We start from the raw sequence: 19,557 nt of genomic DNA on the forward strand, positions 1-19,557 counted from the left end.
AAAGGTAAACAGCGGCAAAATGTGCATGTAATAGTTATTTCATTACACAAAAGAACAGTGGTCCCCTGTTAGATGGTAAAGTGTGACACCTGTTTGGTTGCCTTTACTTTTAGCAATGTTTCATATCTCTGAATGTAATAGCAATGTTCATAATAAAAACTAAAACACCAGATATTGCCATAAAATACAATTTAGAAATATTTTAAAGGTTAAAACTCTGTGTTTTATTTTGATTGTTGCATTGAAAATATTTAATTGTGTTAGCTAAAGTGCCATTGTTAAAAGACATTCAGTTCAAATGATTTAATTGATATAACTGACAACTCAGCAATGCATCAAGTCAACAAAAAAATTTGAGATCTGACCTGGAAAATATTTACAGTTTGTTTTGTGATGGTAAGAAATGGCAAAACAACCAAACAGATTTCGCAATTTGCCATCTAACAGGGGACCAAAAGCATTTTATTTAATTGAATCAATATTCACTGTATAAAGTGGTATTACTTCAAAGAGCTATTTCTGCTTGATTTAACCCATAAAACTTTGTTTTGTTGTTATAAATTAAAGTATTTAGGTTGGTTCAGTAAGGTTTAATAATTGACTTGAACAAAATTAGCTAATTCACCATTATAATAACAGGTTACCATAATAGGTTACCATTTTTTATTCACCATTCCATGCCCATTTTCTCACAAGTTAAAGTGTACATGGTGAAGTTAAGCAGCAGCAAAATGTGCATGTTATATTGATTTCATTACACAAAAGGACACTGGTCCCCTGTTAGATGGTAAAGTGACACCTGCTTGGTTGCCTTTATATTTAGCAATATTTCCTATTCTGACTATCTCCGAATGTAATAGCAATGTTCATAATGTTCATTGCAGTAGAAAGATTTTAAAGGACAAAACTCCTAATTCCTGCATTGAAAATCTTCAGTTGGTTCAGCTGAAGTGTCAGTTAAGTTCACATAATTTAATTGAGATAACTGACAATTTGGCAGCAATGCAGTGAGTTAACATAACATTTTGAGATCTGAGTGTGTTTGTGATGGTAAGAAATGGCAAAGCAACCAAACAGATGTCGCAATTTACCATCAAACAGAGGACCAAAGGCATGTTGTTTAATCAAATCAAATTTCACTGTATAAAGTGATGACCTGCAATTGTTACCTTAAAGAGCTATTTCTGCTTGATTTAACCCATAAAACCTAGTTTTGTTGAAATTGGTAGGTTGGTTCAGTGATGTTAAATAATATTTTTATATTTATACCTTTATATTTAGCAATATTTTGTATTCTGTATATCTTTGAATGTAGCAGCAATGTTCATAAAAACACTAAAACACCTATTCTTGTTATTAAAATACACTGTAAAAAGATTTTTAAGGTCAAAATGAATGAAAATGAAGAAAAGCAAAGCAACCAGGGTAGCGTTTCCCAAAAGCATTGTATGCCTAAGTTGATCGTAGCTCCATTGGTGGCAATGGAGCTACGATCAACTTAGGCTTACGATGCTTTTGGGAAACACAGCCCAGATAATTTCACACCATCTAACAGGGGACCAGTATCCATTTGTTTAATATAATCACTAACCTGATAAAATGGTGACCTGCAATTGTTACCTTATACCTGTTTCTGCTAGATTTAAACTTTTGAACTTAGTTCTTGCCATAAAAAATACACTGTAATAAGATTTTTTTTTTTTTTTTTTTTTAGGTCAAAATTAATTTTTATGTTGATTGTTTAATTGAAAACCTTTGGTTGGTTTAAGAAATGAAGTGCCAGTGTTCAGTTCACATAATTCAATTGAGCCAACTGAGGATTTTTTAATGCAGCAAGTTTTGAAGTTTTTGGCTCAACAGTGGAAACATGGCTAGTGAGTCTCTTATATGATGGGCAGGAGGAACACAGTCCAGTCCTCAATCTTTTTAAATTGGTGCAAGAAATCAAATCTCACTCTAAACATCTCCAAAACAAAGGAAATGTCTATTAATTTTAGAGAGCATAAATTATTTTTTAATTAATAGGCAGCCAGTACAATCAGTCCAAAATTATAAATATCTTGGTATACTTGACAATAAGCTTAAATGGGATATGTGGACTGATCATATACTGTATGAAGCCACAACAGAGAATACATTTCTTAAAGAAAATACTCTTCTGTAATGTCCAAAACATTAGCTTTTGAACTGTTGCCATCTGACTGACTGTATTTTCCCTCCATTTTATTTAAAATTGATTCAAATGGTTTTTCCTCAAGCAATTCAACGTTTAAAATTTTTAATAACTGATGGTTTGGTCATTCATTTTTTTATTTGTATATTGTGTATGTTTATGCCTACTGTGATCCCTTATGCCTGTGTGAACATTACATAATTATATAAAGTTACATAATGACTTCACTGCCAGTTCACTGTTCACACACACAGCTCCATTGCAGGCTATGGAGGTCCCCTGTTGGATAGGTAGACATTGGTCAGAGTTACAGGTCCCCGCTTGGCATATTTTTAAAAAAAATAAAAAAATGCTTATTTGAAGTTATATTATGAAAAAAAGACCTTAAAAGAAAAATTTGTATGTCATTTTTGTTTCTTCAAAATGACCAGAAACACTGGTCCCCTCTTGGCGAGTGTAGAGTGATAGTCCCCTGTTAGTAATATAGGCGTGTATGTGTGTGTGTGTGTGTGTGTGTGTGTGTGTGTGTGTGTGTGTGTGTGTGTGTGTGGTGGGGGGGGGGGGGGGGGGGGGGGGGGTGGACAGAGATGTAATGTGGGAAAAGCCAACTGAGAAGAGCGCAGCCATGCAGAAAGATTTGTGTGAACACAAACACACAAACACTCATGGTACTGTATGAAGAACTGTGCCCTTGCAGTCTCTCTAGTTAGCTGAAGCAAAACTGCCATCCTAACATGACCAATCAGAACAGTGCAACAGAAGCAGGGGTTTATAAAGCATATTGTGTAAAATATTCATGTAAATTGCCATCTTTCCTTATAAAAAATACTTTGCAGTACCATTAGACCATCATGAAATCTGACAGTATATATTTGTTTGCTATAGGTACTGAATCATTCCCATGTTCAAATACCATGATTAAAGGTTGGTGGAGGAAGATTTCTATTCACATTTTATACAAAATAACAGACCATGTGTCTAACCTGGACCAGTTTTGAATACATAATGCATGTTTTAAGTGAATCAGACACCCACATTACCAGCTTTTCTTTCCTCTGCAACTTCAACAGTTAACCGTTGTTACTGAGTATTCTTGTCAACATGAGACAATCCTTAGGCAAATTACACTATAAAATGATTTTTTGTAAGATTTACAAGAAAATACAATTTCAGTTTTCTACTTTTCACATTTAATTCAATGTGTTACTTTCTGCTACTTTGTAATCATTTGTGAAATTCAGCAATTACTGAGTGAAAATTATTTAATAGTAAATCCTACACCAGTATATTTTTAGTGTACCCACCACTGCAAAGAAATACCTGACTAACGGCAGTATTAATTTCTTGTCATGACAATATTTACATTGTACTCTAAATGACGTTAAAGCAGTAGCATGCAGTGGTGATCTGAAAAGTCCTCACTTGCTTTATTTCACAACGTAAATTAATGTTCCAGTTACACCTAATATTTTTTCATGGATAAGTAAATTAACATTACTTACAGTAAACTTAAAAAAAAGAAAAAAAACAAACAAAAAAAAAACACAAAAAAACATTCTAATTTGTATTTTTTTAAAATTTCAATGTAATGAATGTTGTATTTATTATCTCATTAAATTTAAAGGGTTAGTTCACCCCAAAATGAAAATCCTGTCATTAATTACTCACCCTCACGTCGTTCCAAACCCATAAGACTTTCATTCATCTTTGGAACACAAATGAAGATCTTTTCGATGAAATCTGAGAGATGTCTGTCTCTCCATTGCCTGTCTTTGCAATGAACACGGTTTAGTGTTCTCTTCAAATTTTATGAAGAGACTTGATCACTTTTTATGATGAAAAGATATAATTTAGGCTTTTACTCATGTAAAAATTGATCAGCAAACATAAGCAGAAGCTCAACCGAACATGAATAACGCACAAGAACAAACCTCTTCCGGAACCTCAAACATGCTCTGTAATGCACAAGAATGAACCTCACTGGTTATGCAGCATGTTTGAGCTTCCGGAAGAGGTTTGTTCTTGTGCATTATTCATGTTCGGTTGAGCTTCTGCGGCTGAGTTTGGAACGACATGAGGGTGATTAATTAATGGCATTATTTTCATTTTGGGGTGAACTAACCCTTTAAGAAGTTTTACATTTATTTCAAAATAACAATTTTAAGAACACAGTGACATTTTATATTTCATCTATATTTTATTTAATAGTGGTATTTATTTAGTATTATTTCACTTATTTTCAGATCATCAGTCATCAGCTTGGTAAACACTGCAGGTGTCATGATGATCTCAGGCATGGATATTTTTATTTCACAAAGCTGATTGCTCACTAAAAAAAATCATTATTCATTCAGACCAATGTCTGGAAGTGTGAGAGGTTGGATTTATCATAGGAACAGTACAATAGCCAATTATAGCACAATGGAAGCATTGCCTCCTCATTTATTCTCATTTAGCCCCACCAAACCAAAAGCACACTATAAGGGGTCTATTCAAATTTAATGTGCTCAGGGAAGGCTTGAGAATGGAGGCACAGCCTCCCTTGCCTCCTCAAAGGAAATTACCCTGCTTCAAAGAATACTTTGATAGTGTGTATGTGTCCAAATTAATATTTGTACTTTCATTGTCCTTTTTTAATGCTTTTATTAGATAGGTCGGTACAGATCAGATAGGACAGCACAGGGTGGAGAGAGGGGAACGGGATCACACAGAACACCTAACTCTCACAATGAGTAGAAATCAAGGTTATAATCGTTAACGAAAACGAACGAAAAAACGAAAACTAGGTGGGAAAAAACATTGTCGTTAACTGAAATAAAATAAAAACGAGGCATTACAAAAAAACGATAAGTAACTAAAACTGTAATGTGTGTTTGGCAAAACTAACTAAAATAAAATAAAATTATAGATTAAATGTCCTTAGTTTTCGTCTTCATCAATGTCTTTCATAGAGCAAATAACGTTTAGCTGCATTTCCTTTCCCTGCGTCTCTAACATACACGCGCGCACACACACACACACACAGCCCCTCCCGTCAGTGCACACCGAGTCTCCATGAGAACGAGTGTTCGACTTTGAAAGCAAGTTCGCTAAAGGTTGGTATCTCGTGAACACCTTTACACAAACACACATTAAAAAGTGGTATAAAAATATTTTTAATTCTGTATATAACTTTGTCAGCGTGTTAATGTCGACGCGAGAAGCGATTGCTACTGCAGCACGTTAACTAGACGCAATTTTGAGGTAAAATGCATTTGGGTTGTCGATGTCAAAACACTATATAAGCTCAGCTGTGATTCAAATATTAAATAATGTCATTTGTTTACTCTTACACTGAATATTTGCTGCTTCAATCCAAATGTGTTTGCATAGTTCACCCAAAATGAAAATTACTGTGAGAAAAAAATCAAGTTTACAGAGTTTTAGTGTCACTGAAGGTAAACCTGCGTTGGTCATGGTGGTTAACGTTACCTCTTAACGTGCTCTTGCTGAATGGCAAGGATTGCACTATGGACTATTGTACCTTTTGTATGTTTTCATTTTTTTTTTTTTTTAACTGTATTTTATTTTTCATAACGAACAAGCTGCGATGTCACATTTCCGCTGATTTGTTGTGTGTGCGTGAGGCGCGGGCGCGATCAAACAGCTGTCTTTGCAGGGGACTTGCCTCATCGTCATGGCAACGGTTCGTAGTCAGGTCAGATTACGTCAGAGTTGGTTGCCGTTTCTTGGATGCCCAGACTACCAAACTAACGCCGATTAAACATGTTCAGTCTCGTGAAAACCGACTCAGACCAACGCCAACAGGGGTATCACACCGATCCGATCAAACTCCAACAGACAAGTTTGTTGGCGCGGTGTGAATTGGCCTTTACACTGAATGTTTGCTGCTTCAATCCAGACGAGTAGGCTATTGTAAATTTAGTATAGGGTGTGAAAATTGTACAGCTGTGGTATTTGTATAGGGTGTGAATTCTGTATAGAAGATGTGTAGATTTTTGGTAGATTTTTTGGCAATTTTGTGAAGGTGTCACACACACTAAAAAAAATTGAAAAGCTGTATTTAAAGTTTTTTTTGTTGTTGTTGTTATTTTTTTGTTATTTGTTATGTTCTTTTCTCAGATTGAGCTCCCTGACAATCTGACAGAAATGATTGAAAAGGCTACATGCGGTTCATGTATGTCTTCTTTAGTCTGTTGGCTCTTTAGGTTTTTTACTGGCACACGTCACTTACACATTTTGCACTTACTGCGAAGTGTCGAGACTGTTTACATATTTGTGCCCATATGTACATTTTATGTACTGGTTTTATTTTTGAATGAATATTTTCTAAAATTGTATGATGTTTTTGTTGAGTTATTATTACACAATACTTTTTCTGACCTTTTTGAATCTTGCCCCTGACAAATAACCCAAATTACAAAAAAAGACTAAAACTAACACTAAAACTAATAAAAACTAAACTAAAACTAAGCATTTTCAAAAAATAAAAACTAAACTAAACTAGCAAACCCACTTTAAAAACTCATTAAAACTAAACTGAATTTGAAAACAAAAAGTCAAAACGAAATAAAAATAAAAACTAATGAAAAATGCAAAACTATAATAACCTTGGTAGAAATGAACCGTTTGTAACACAGGTGTATCTGAACAGCTGAGGACCATAGGATGTGCTAAGCTATTAGTTAATTTAGTAGTGAGTATAAACTAATTTTATTAAATATAGTCCCATTGACATGGAAACAGCAGAATGAACGGAATGAACAAGGACAGCAGATGGTGTTTTCATTAGAAGGCGGTGTCTGATTAAAGAATAAACTGCCTGATTTTGATAGCGTGTCTTCTCTAAGCTGATCATATTACAGGTTTTCTAATGTCATCACGGACAAACACTGACAAAAGAGAGTCAAAAAACTATATTAAAATATTAAATATTAACAATGCAGTCACAGAACTGCACACCCGAGTGAAAACTGCCTTTCTACAGGATTATTTTAAAAGAATAGAATAAATATTTCATGTATCATTTCAGAAAATATCGAATGGGTGGGTGTTGCTTGTAGTAAATTAGCTCAAAACGGGAAATATAATTGTTATAAACTTGTTATAATTAATTATAAATATTTGGATCAGTTAATCAAATTAACTCATGTAGCTTGATTAATATTACAATCAATAATCTGTTCATCCAGCGAACACTCAGTACTGATCATCTATCAACTCTTCAGAAAGAATATTTTCTGTGGCCACAGAACAACAACTCTTTCTCAGCATGTAGCTGTGATCATAATCATTAAATTGACATTGGTTTATAAGCAGATCAGAATCAAATCGCAAGAATGTGCACAAAAGTTGTATTAAACTAAATCACAAACACATAACTAATCAAACAAACACATACATACAAATCACGCATACATGGGAAATGAGAAAGTGAATTAAACTGTAGCATAACAGAAGAATGGAGCTATGAAAAGAGTCATTTAACGAGCTGGAAGAACCATCAGTTCTTCACGATAAAGCACCTTTGTTAAAGGGATTCACAACTTAATACTAAATCGCTGTTTAGTGTTCAAATGTATGATACTTGGAATTGCCTTAGATGTTGAAGAGTGTCCAAATATGCAGTCTCAGGAGAAATTCTTGATGGTTCGGTCCGATGGTGCTGAAGTTGTAATGCATGTTCATTCATTAGGCAGATTTGTCAACGAATTAGTGGAAATGATTCCAATTCTATGGGACTGCATGTCTGTTTCTTGTAGCCTGTACTTTTCTGAGCAAGCACTATCTACCAAGTGCCTTTGAAATGTGTGAAGGGAGCAAATGGTGATATTTCTCAGTGGGGAAACCAGACATCACAGAGTCTGAATGGGTGAGGGGTTGTGAAGATTCACTTTTACAATTGTGTGTTTGATCGATCCAGTCGTTACAATTCCCCCTTTCGCACATTGTTGTCCATCCTATAGACAACAGTGTGCAATGACGAAGATCAGACATACACCTGACATGCAAGGCTGAAGGTTGTGGTGGTTTCCCTGGCCGCTGGTTTAGCTGGAAGCAAGGTTCAGGTCCCTGAGCTTGCTCACCATGTGTCCAGGTAGCAGTGACAGTGTCACCTGTTATCATGATGTCAGTTGGTGTGGGGCAGGTGGTTGTTTGTGTTTGCAGGAAGTGGTTATGGGAGTTGTAGTGTGAAGAGAGTTTCACACTGACCTAATGCTGTTGGCAGAAGGGCAGCAGGTGGTTGTTAGCGTCTGCTCTCAGTCAGAGGGAGTCTGAAGTTTACAGTGTCACTTGAGCTGGTCTGAGTGGTTTTGTGCGAGCTGTCAGATGCTTGTGCTTCCCAGTACTCCTCAGGTAAGTACTGTTAAAGGAGCTCTCTTACTAGTGTTAGAAGCTCCTGTAGGTCCAATGCAGGCATGTCCAGTTGTCCCTGTGCAGCCTCTGAATGGCTGCTGTGTGAAGGGCTTGAAGGAGGAGGTTGTTGCTGCCTGCTGTTAGAGATCCTGTGGTGTCTGCATTGTAGGGCATTGCTCGACAGAACCTACCAATGACTTTATCAATGAACAACATGATTGAACAAAGCTTCATTTTGGTCCAAAAGATCCATTTCCTGACAGGAAACGCCTAGCCTTAACCGGAGTGATGACGTGACTTCTTTTAACAAAGGACTCTGTCTAAAGGACTTCTTAGCTCATCAGCAATAAACTAATCAGAACCCATCACGTGGATCTGATCACATTAAATCTATTGATTCTCTCACAAAACCCTCTTGTATTATCGGACGGAACAGGAAAAGACCCATCAACGGATTTAAAGACGAATCTGTCCTATCAATACCTCCCTTGTGTTGACCATCCATCGTGACCCGGTCACTCGTGACTCCGGTCAAAGTTTAAACTATGCTTAAGGACTCAATCTTGAATCTCAAAAGGGACAATTGTCGATTACTTAAAGTATTAACTATATACAGAATAATACATGCCATGATGTAATTACTAACATGTCTATTCAATGTATTCAATATGTGGGTTTTCTTCAAATGCATTATTGTAATCATTGTTTTAATTAGGTCAGTCTAGTAATATGTGTGTAAGAAGTGTGCCATGTTTGAGTTCTAAATGCAGAATTTATAATTCTCTGTAATTCTGTGTGAATTAAACATTGAAATTCAGTATCAGGAAAATATTAAGAAACTTTATATTGTTGTTAATAAAACAGGAGAATGTTCTGCAGATATCACGCGATGTGATCAATAGACAATAGACGAGGCGTGTCTAATCTCCGTAGCAACGTCTCATTGGAGGATCGCTCCCTTAAAACTATGCTGTCCGAACAAGCTAATGTCAGAAGCTGGAAGCCAGAAGTCGGTCAGAAATTGCTCGAAATCGGTCAGAAGCCGGTAGCCGAAACACCGCTACTTTGACCACGGCGGAAAAGTCGCATGGGTCATTGATAACTGATTGACCGGGGCTGATTTTCCATCTAACACCCGATTTCAACCACGAGCTGCGCCGCTGATCATTCGACAGCCGTCACATCCAGACTCCAAAACACTTCGTGAAATATCTGACCAAAGTCTCCCAAGAAGAGAGCCGCTCAAGCAAGACGCTCAGCCAGCAGCATCCTTCAAAGCTTCCGCGCAACCCACAGGGCTTTCCCGAGAAGACGTCATCTGAAAGACAGCCAATCCAGAACGGGATTCCGCTGTACACGAGTCACGGAACAACCCGATTACCTCAGCTGTCACAGCAAACGCAGGTACAAGCAAACTTCTCTCTCTCTTGCTGGAAACTGGTGAAACTCCTTTAAACCTAAAGAATCAAGCCAAAGCTCTGCTTTTGTGATTTTCCTCAGGTTATGAGTTAAGTTAGCACTGAACTTGGGACTTTTCATAACTCATCAACTCCGCGAATGTATGTGTGCATGTATGTATGTGTGTGTGTGTGTGTGTTTAGCCTTAGTTTCCTGTAATCATTAGAAGTAGTCAATAAATCTTGTTTTGATTTTCACATATACGAGTTTCTTGTGCTGTGTATCAAATTACTGTCTTAAACTCAAATATCAAGTTACCTCTTGCTTATAATATAATAATTACAATAATAACAATAATCATAATAAAATATTGTTACTGTTGGCCGCAGAATAATATTTTATCCAGAATTGGTAAAATACTCTAACCTCAATTTTCGCTGGACGAATAATTGATGAAGTGTTAAATATTAATCCTGAATCATTTACAGTGAATCATTTACAGTTGATTCAATTCTTATTCCCTGTAACAATTAAATTGAGCTAATAAATAGGCTAAGTCCTTACAGCATGATGAGGATGCTTCCATCCATGGCTTCTCCCCGTGGTAGGTCTGGTACCTGGGTCTGTTGCCATGGTGACAGTTCTGTCCTTGGCTGGCCAGGAGCCTTTTGGAGAAGGGTTTTGCATTGTAGCAATGCTGTGTGCCTTCTGGTGCCAGCCCTGGGTTCTGGGTTTTGCAGGACACAGTTGTTAGTGTTGTGTTGTGTTTGTTAAAGGCCTTCTCTGTCAGGTCACGCAATTGTTGAATAGGTATTGTGTGGAGGCAGGCCGTAATGCCTAAATGGTGACTTAGAATAGGGTGGTGGTTTTGAAGGAAAAGGCTCTTGAAGCTGGTGTCCTCCATCCCAGGTTCATTGCGAGCTCTGAAGTAAGCTCGTCTGGGTCTGTGGTAGTACACATAGGGAGTTTCATGTCTGCCCTGTTTGCTGTCTAGGGCAGCAATCAGTTCACTATCAGACTCTGATAATTATTTTATGATGACTTGTTTCAGCTGCTGGTAGTCTGATTGGATGTTTCCTGGTTGCCGAGGCAGAAAGCGTCACAACTCTGGTCCGGAACTGATCCAGAGAAGAGTCTGTCTTGGTGTGTCACCCTGGTCAAAGACGGCAGGAGGAAATCACTGTCTCATACACAACATGTTCTCCAACCAATATGACCATATAGGTTGTTTGTCACTGCCCAGGAATACGACCAATAGGAGCATTTACTAAAGTGGCGCCCCTATTGACAACAGGACACTTTCATTTTAATGCATTGTTCCCTTTTACCTACGTCATATTTCGGGTTTCGCATAGCTCAATTGGCAGAGCATTGCAATATCAATATGCAATCATGTGATCATGTGATCGCGGATTAGATCCCAGGGAACGCATGTGCTCATAAAGCGTATATACAGGTTTAGGGATGGGGTGGGTGTAGTCGTTAATAAAAAAATGAGTTTTGCTAAATGGAAATTGGAGAAATAGTTTAAAAAGTCCACACATTGCATTTAAATGAACACGCATTTTGATTGGTAACGACAGTCACACATCATTTCATGATGACAGACGGAACACGACACTCATTATTTTTACGCCAGCTAGAGGGCGCATGACTTTAAAACGCAAATATAGGTCGTAATAAGGTGCTTGAAAAACGACCTATAGGGTGTTTTTTTTTTTTTTGGGGGGGGAGGACAGTCTCCTCATACAGTAGGTAGGTGTGGATGTCATGGTCTCCTGCAAGCTCTGGTGTGAATGCAGGGATGTGTCTGGTCATTCACTGGAGGTCTTTGAATGTCACTTCATGTGTTGTTTCAGGGTTTGTCTAAATTAATCCTTCTCCTTCTGCAGCTGCAGAGGCTCTCAGGAAACTGGCTGGTGAAGTGTTAAACAGAGGGCTTTGGCTACTACCCTCTTTGTGTCTGTGTGCAAGGTTAGGGGAGTTTGCACTGCTGATGTGAAGTTCAGCAGGGTACCATTTCCGTGTGGGGTCCATTTGCAGTTGGTAGGACTGTTTCAATTCTTTTTTGGATGTAGTTAAGCATGTTAAGCTACTCTTTGATGCTGCAGAATGGCCACAGATGGCCTTCAAGTGCCTTAGCTTTAGTCTCTCTCTTTAAGTTCCACATTAGCTGTTTTATCAGTGTCTTTGTTTGAAACAGTTCTCTTTCAAGGTCTTGTTTGGTGGCATTATCCAGCTGCTCTTGGTGCCCAGCAGCTGTCAGAGCCTCCTGAAGACTGGTGATCTCCTTCAGTTGCTCCATTCTGTCAGCTTCATTGTGCATGTCTGGTGCCTTCTCTCTCTGAGCAGAGTGGAGCTCTGTGACTTGCAGTTTTAGTTCATTTACCTCCTGTCGGAGGCCCATAAGAGCATGGGGCAAGGAGAAGATGGTGCTGGTCAGCTCTTCTTTGCTCAGGATGGGTTTTAGGAATCCATTTGTGTTGTCGTCTTGTTGTTCCTTTCTCTGCCATTGCAGGTTGTTAGCTGCTTCATGCTGAAGGATGTTCTTCACACTGCTCTGCTGGGTCTCCAGATGGTACTAATGTGGGGCGTGTAAGGTGTGAATAGCTGATGTGGGGCAGCTGGCAAAAGCATGGTGCTAAGATTTTGTGTTGGTGTGCACAAATAAAAAATTGAGTATCTTTGTTGATGGGTCTGTAAGCAGTCAGCTAATGACGGGTTGTTTGTGTAGTCAAACTATTACTCACAACTGATGGTTCTTCTCACAGGTTTGGTCACTACGAGGGTAACAAATAAAACAAACTAAAATAAAACAATAAGATGTAATCAGAAAGGGAAAGGATGAAAGAAAGGTTTTAAATATTTAGTTTAAGCTAGGAGATATGGCTAAGCAGGTGTCACTTGTTCAAGTAAATGCTGCAGTAGACTCATAAAACCATAAGGGGCCTGATAGCTAAGCTAGCAGGGACAGACCAAACACCTCAAGGTCAATAAAAAGAAACAATAGGAAGTGTTTCTAGTTCTCTCTGGGGGCTTACAGTGAGTTTCAATGGTAACCATACTTCGTGGACTAGGCCTGGCACTGATGAGTGAGGAGAGGTAGAGAAGAAACAGGGGTTAGGCTTCTAAAACCTGTATAGCTCATTAAAGAAACAACAGTTGCTAGAAATGAAAGCTCTAGCGTAAGTTTTGCCAGGAAGACTCAATGTTACGTCACCAATTAGTTTAGAGCTAACCAATCATTATCTTGCACTTGGAGTATATAAGATTGCTGACACATGTTTGAGTTCGCAGATGCTGACGCTAACCTTCACCTCCATCCTCCCCACCACCACCAGGATGGTCCCACCAGCAGAGTCCGCAACCCTTTAGGTTCTGAGCTACAGACGGGGCCTACGCCAAAGAACTTTTACAACATTTTGCTTGCTGATTGTTAATAAATATGGTTGTCACGTTATCTTACCTCCCCGAGTCTTTCTGGTAGAACTACTGTATTCCTTTACAGAGAGAGAAGATGGTGATTGTTAACTAACTAAAATAAGGTAAAAGTAGAATGTCCTTATAGCTCTGGAAAACTAAAAGGAAAGATAAATAAACAATTTTATTTACATTTGATTAAATTCAACTAAGCTGAAAAGGGATATTCGGCCTAAAACCAAAGTAAATAAATGAAATAAAATAAAATAGAGGAGGAGCAAAGTCAAAATAAAATAACACAAAACCAAAGTATATGTAAAAGTATATTTAAGCCCTGTCTTTTGTTCTAGTGTACCTAGTTGTCCCTTTCCTGTTTGTCTTTTTGTTTTTGAGTATAAAGTTGCACCAAAGGTGCTCTATTGGACTGAGATTTGATGACTGTTTAGGGCATTTGAGTATAGTGAACTCCCTTTCATGTTCAAGAAACCAGTTTGAGATAATTTGAGCTTTGTGACACGGTGTGTTATCCAGCTTAAAGTAGCCATCAGAAGATGGGTACACTAACAATACTCAGGTAGGCTGTGACATTTAAATGATGCTCAATTAGTACTAAGGGGCCCAAAGTGTCCCAAGAAAATAGCCATTACACCAGTGGTTTCCAAACTGGGGTACGTGAGGTGACGGAGGGGGTATGTGAACAAAATGCTGAGTTTTGCTGTTCATTTAATTCTTCCCCACCTTAAAATATCATTAAAACTGAGCATGTATTTCTTACAAGCACAATTCTGTAAATACATGACATCCAATCAAAATACCACATCTTTTGTGGTCAAAACGGACTGCATCCATTTTCCACACAAGCAGCGTGCATTTGGGTGCATATAGGTTGCGTGCAGAGTCTGCTGCCTTAGCAAGTCGCGTTATTACTGCCGTTCTCGACAATGTACCTGTAGATTTAGCACTTACTAGCATGAAGAACAAAAATAGCCTGGCACAGAAAATGCATAGAGATCAATTTAAGATAAACTCATGATACGAAACATACCATTTGTGAGTTCTTGTTTTTAATGTTGATAATACAGCAAGAATGCAAATCCAAATATCCACATGACTGCAAATGTGACATTTTACAACAGTTCAATAAACAAAAAGTGATGTTCTTCACAGTATTTTTACTATTTGCTCTATTTTGCAACGAAATAGTTCCAATGAAAGCCACAGCAGAACTACAACACAACGCTGTTTCGTGAACGAATCTGCAGCTGAATGAATCATTCGTGAAAGTAACTGATTCAATGATTCATTCATAAATGCAACCTCTTGTTCATTACTGAATGAATGACTCAATGACTAACATATTAAGACAGTGACCTACTGCCACCTACTGGCGGTTTTAGTATTGAAAAGAATCACTTTTACGTTATCATCATTGCATATTTCTCTACTGAACATTTTTTATTTATTTAAAACATTATTAATGATGTAAATGTATTTATAGGGAATGGAAAAGTCAGGGGGTACTCCACTCTAAAAAGTTTGGGAACCACTGCATTACACCATTACACCACCACCAGCCCGAACTGTTGATACAAGGCAGGATGGATCCATAAAAATCCCAGTAGATCAGCAGTTTCTGAAATACTTAGACCAGCCCTCCAACACCAACAGCCATGCCACTTTCAAAGTAACTTTAATCACATTTCTTTCCCATTTTTTCCCCATTTTCCCACTCAGTTTGAACTTCAGCAGATCATTGCAACCATGTCTACATGCCTAAATGCACTGAGTTGCTGCCATGTGATTGGCTACATTGATATTTACATTAACAAGCAGTTGAACAGGTGTACTTATAAAAGTGTCTGGTGATTGCATATGTGTGTGTGAGTGTAAGTAAGGTATGTTTGTCTGAATAAATCTGTCATGAAAATATTTATTTAAATGTTTATATTTCATCACCAAATTGGAGAAGAAATTTAATTATATTATAAACTGCCTTAAGTGCAATTCAAATGTTCATTTACAACTGCATTTGATTATAAAATCAACTTGATATTACACACAAACCACTGTTCTTACCAGAAAGATGTGGGAGCGCTTAGTCCTGCCAGGGCTGAGGTGCACGAATCCCTTCCAACATGAAAATCTAGAATGAAATGTTGAGAGAGATTAGAATGCATGTTAAGCAATCTCTCCAGAGACACAACTCAGAAAGAAATTAATAATCAAATTTAAACAGAATATCATTTAATAAAAACTGTAAACCTTTCAATATAATGTAGAACAAATTGTTTACTTAAATGTATTTTTCTTTTACTTCTGGCATGTCCTGCAACAGACAGGCAACCGCCAGTGATATTTAATGGAAATGATGGTATAGCTCTCTTTAGGTATTATACACCTCCTTAGTTTAGACAAACAATAGTTTTTCAACAACCCGACACCAATTTAGTCACAGCCTTGAGGAACTGACATATTGGACCACAAAAAAAAAAAAAAAAAAATGTTACTCTTCATAAAGTCAACCTACAAATGGCTTACTTATAGTTGAGCCTAAACTAGGATGGGTCAAAAAACAAAACAAAACAACACAACACACACAGAGATTTGTTTTGCTATCAAAGTGAGGACATTCCATTGGAGGTTTTTATACTGTACAAACTGTACATTTTATCCCCCTACACTACCCCTGCCCCTAAACCTACCCATCACACAAAACCTTCTGCATTTTTACATTTTAATAAAACATTGTTTAGTATGTTTTTAAAGCTATATTAAATATGAGGACTGATGTTTAGAAATCAGAATCAGAATCAGAAAGAGCTTTATTGCCAGGTATGTTGTTTAAACATACTAGGAATTAGTGACAGAAGCTCCACAGTGCAACAGAGTGACAGCGACAAGACAAGACACATGATAAAAAGAATAAAATAATAATATACAAATTTACAAGATAGACAAAGTGCAAAAAAAGCAAAAAACAATATATATTATAGACAATCGTATGTACAGTTATGTGTGAGATATAAATAAGTGTTTAAGTAAATAATTTGTAATAGTGTTGTGTGTTCCGTGTTTGTCAAGTGTTCATGAGATGGATTGCTTGAGGGAAGAAACTGTTCCTGTGTCTGGTCGTTCTGGTGTTCAGAGCTCTGTAGCGTCGACCGGATGGCAACAGTTCAAAGAGGGAGTGTGCTGGATGTGAGGGGTCCAGAGTGATCTTCTTTGCCCTTTTTCTCACTCTGGCTAGGTACAGTTCTTGGAGAGTGGGGAGGGTTGTACCAATGATTCGCTCAGCAGACCGGACTAACCTCTGTAGTCTTCTGACGTCAGATTTGGTAGCTGAGCTGAACCAGACGGTAATTGAAGTGCAAAGGATGGATTCAATGATGGCAGAGTAGAACTGTTTCAGCAGCTCCTGTGGCAGGTTGAACTTCCTCAGCTGGCGAAGGAAGTACAACCTCTGCTGGGCCTTTTTCACAATGGACTCAATGTGGTTGTCCCACTTCAGGACCTGGGAGATGGTGGTGCCCAGGAACCTGAATGACTCCACTGCAGTCACAGTGCTGTTCATGATGGTGAGTGGGGGAAGAGCAGGGGGGTTTCTCCTGAAGTCCACGATCACCTGCACTGTCTTGAGCGTGTTGAGCTCCAGGTTGTTAAGACTGCACAAGACAGCCAACTGTTCAACCTCCAGTCTGTAAGCAGACTCGTCACCATCCCGGATGAGGCCGATCAGTGTGGTGTCATCCGCAAACTTCAGGAGCTTGACAGAGGGGTCTTTAGAGGTGCAGTCGTTGGTGTAGAGGGAGAAGAGCAGTGGGGAGAGAAAACAGGCCTGAGGGGCGCCAGTGCTGATGGTGAGGGTGCTGGATGAGAATTTTCCCAGCCTCACTAGCTGCTGCCTGTCTGTCAGGAAGCTGGTGATCCACTGACAGACAGAGGTGGGCATGGAGAGCTGAGTTAGTTTGGGCTGGAGGAGTGATGGGACGATGGTGTTAAAAGCAGAGCTGAAGTCCACAAACAGGATCCTCACATAAGACCCTGGTCTGTCCAGATGCTGGAGAACATAATGCAGTCCCACATTGACTGCATCATCCACAGACCTGTTTGCTCGGTAAGCAAACTGCAGGGGGTCCAGTAAGGGTCCGGTGATGTCCTTCAGATAAGCCAGAACCAGTCTTTCAAATGACTTCATGGCCACAGACATTAGAGCCACAGGTCTGTAGTCATTCAGTCCAGTAATTTTGGGTTTCTTTGGGACGGGGATGATGGTGGAGCGTTTGAAGCATGAGGGGACTTTGCACAGCTCCAGTGATCTGTTGAAGATCAGTGTGAAGATGGGGGCCAGCTGGTCAGCGCAGGTTTTCAGATAGGCTGGTGAAACACTGTCTGGGCCTGGTGCCTTTCTTCTCTTGTTCTTTCTGAAGACCTGGCGCACCTGAATTGCAGGTGTGGGGGAGACGGGGGTTGTTGGAGGTGTGAATGGTGTTTTTTCAAACCTGCAATAAAACTCATTCAGATCGTCTGCCAGTTGTTGATTCTCCACAGAGATGGGGGATGGTGTCTTGTAGTTGGTGATGTCTTTCAGACCTTTCCACACTGAAGCTGTGTCATTAGAAGAGAACTGATTCCGAAGTTTATCAGAATAATTCCTCTTTGCCACTCTGATCTCCTTTTCCAGTGTGTATTTGGCCTGTTTGTACAAGACTCTGTCCCCTTTTCTGTGAGCATCTTCTTTGGCCTGACGGAGCTGGCTGAGTTTTGCAGTGAACCAGGGTTTGTCGTTGTTGTAAGTTAAATGAGTCTTTGTAGGAATGCACAAATCCTCACAGAAACTGATATATGAAGTTACAGTCTCTGTGAGCTCGTCCAGATCGGTGGCAGCAGCTTCAAAAACACTCCAATCAGTCCATTCGAAACAGGCTTGTAAAGCCCGCTCTGTTTCGGTGGTCCATCTCTTTACAGTCCTTGCTACAGGTTTAGCTGATTTCAGTTTCTGCCTGTAGGTCAGTATGAGATGAACTAGACAGTGATCAGAGAGCCCCAAAGCTGCCCGTGGGACAGAGTGATATGCATCCTTTATTGCTGTATAACAGTGATCCAGTGTATTACTGTCTCTGGTGGGACAAGTAACATGCTGTCTGTATTTGGGCAGTTCACGTGAGAGAACCGCGTTATTAAAGTCCCCGAGAATGATTAGAACAGAGTCAGCGAGTATCTGCAAAGCCGAGCTCATGTGCGCTTGAGGAGGAATGTAGACACTCACCAGAATGAACGAGCAAAACTCCCGTGGCGAATAGAACGGCTTGCAGTTAATGAAGAGTGTTTCAAGATCTGGACAGCACATCTTCTTTAACACCGTTACATCTGAACACCACCTTTCGTTTATGTAAAAGCACGTCCCGCCGCCGCGCGATTTCCCTGTTGATTCTGCGTCGCGATCTGACCTAAACAGCTGAAAGACTTAACACGCTATCCGGAATGGCGTTGTTCAGCCAGGTTTCCGTGAAGCACAGAGCAGCCGAGTTCGCAAAATCCTTATTTGTCCGGGAGAGCAGAAGGAGTTCGTCCGTTTTGTTGGGCAGAGAGCGGAGATTCGCCAGATGGATGCTAGGCAGCAGCGTTCTTAATCCGCGCTGTCTGAGCTTCACGAGGGATGCCTGAAGCGTCTAAACAGCGCTGCTGCTCCGCTGACTACAACATTCAACAAAACGTCTGAATAATCGAAATCCGGTAAAAGATTTTGTGGTGTGTACTGCCGAATGTTCAGCAGTTCATCCCTGGTAAAACTGATGGTGTTTGAAAAACAGAAAACAGGAAAAACTAACAAAAACAGAACAAACACTGAAGAGCTAAGCACTGTGGCTGCCATGCGCGGCGCCATCTTGATCACAATATCAAGATGGCGCCGCGTTTACGTTGATCGTTTACGTTGTAATACCAGTGTAATGACCATGTCATTATACAAATGTGTCCTCATAAATCACAAAAACGCACGCACACACACACACACACACACACACACACACACTTCACCTTTAAGATATTTTCACAGGCCAAAAGTGTAATAATGTGTAATGATTTTATTACGCAACCTTCAGTTCACGTTTAGCGGTAAGCATGAGCCCCGCCTGCGTTTGTATTGCAGGATACAGTATGTCTATGGCAGAGTGCAGGGTTTTAGGAAAGCAGCCTTCCAGATGTGCCTT

General features: G+C 39.2%; 1 protein-coding gene across 6 annotated transcripts in view; it reads right to left on the reverse strand.

Moving 5' to 3' along the window:
• The window catches only part of thrb (thyroid hormone receptor beta), a 234,116-nt gene that overhangs the window by 80,267 nt on the left and 134,292 nt on the right, over positions 1-19,557 (reverse strand). For all 6 annotated transcript variants that reach the window (XM_048202490.1, XM_048202489.1, XM_048202491.1 and 3 more), the window contains one exon: positions 15,425-15,491. The gene's annotated coding sequence lies outside the window, so the exon portion shown is untranslated. The remainder of the gene's footprint in view (positions 1-15,424; positions 15,492-19,557) is intronic.

Source organism: Megalobrama amblycephala, linkage group LG9 (assembly GCF_018812025.1).
Source record: "Megalobrama amblycephala isolate DHTTF-2021 linkage group LG9, ASM1881202v1, whole genome shotgun sequence".
Lineage (NCBI taxonomy): Eukaryota > Metazoa > Chordata > Actinopteri > Cypriniformes > Xenocyprididae > Megalobrama > Megalobrama amblycephala.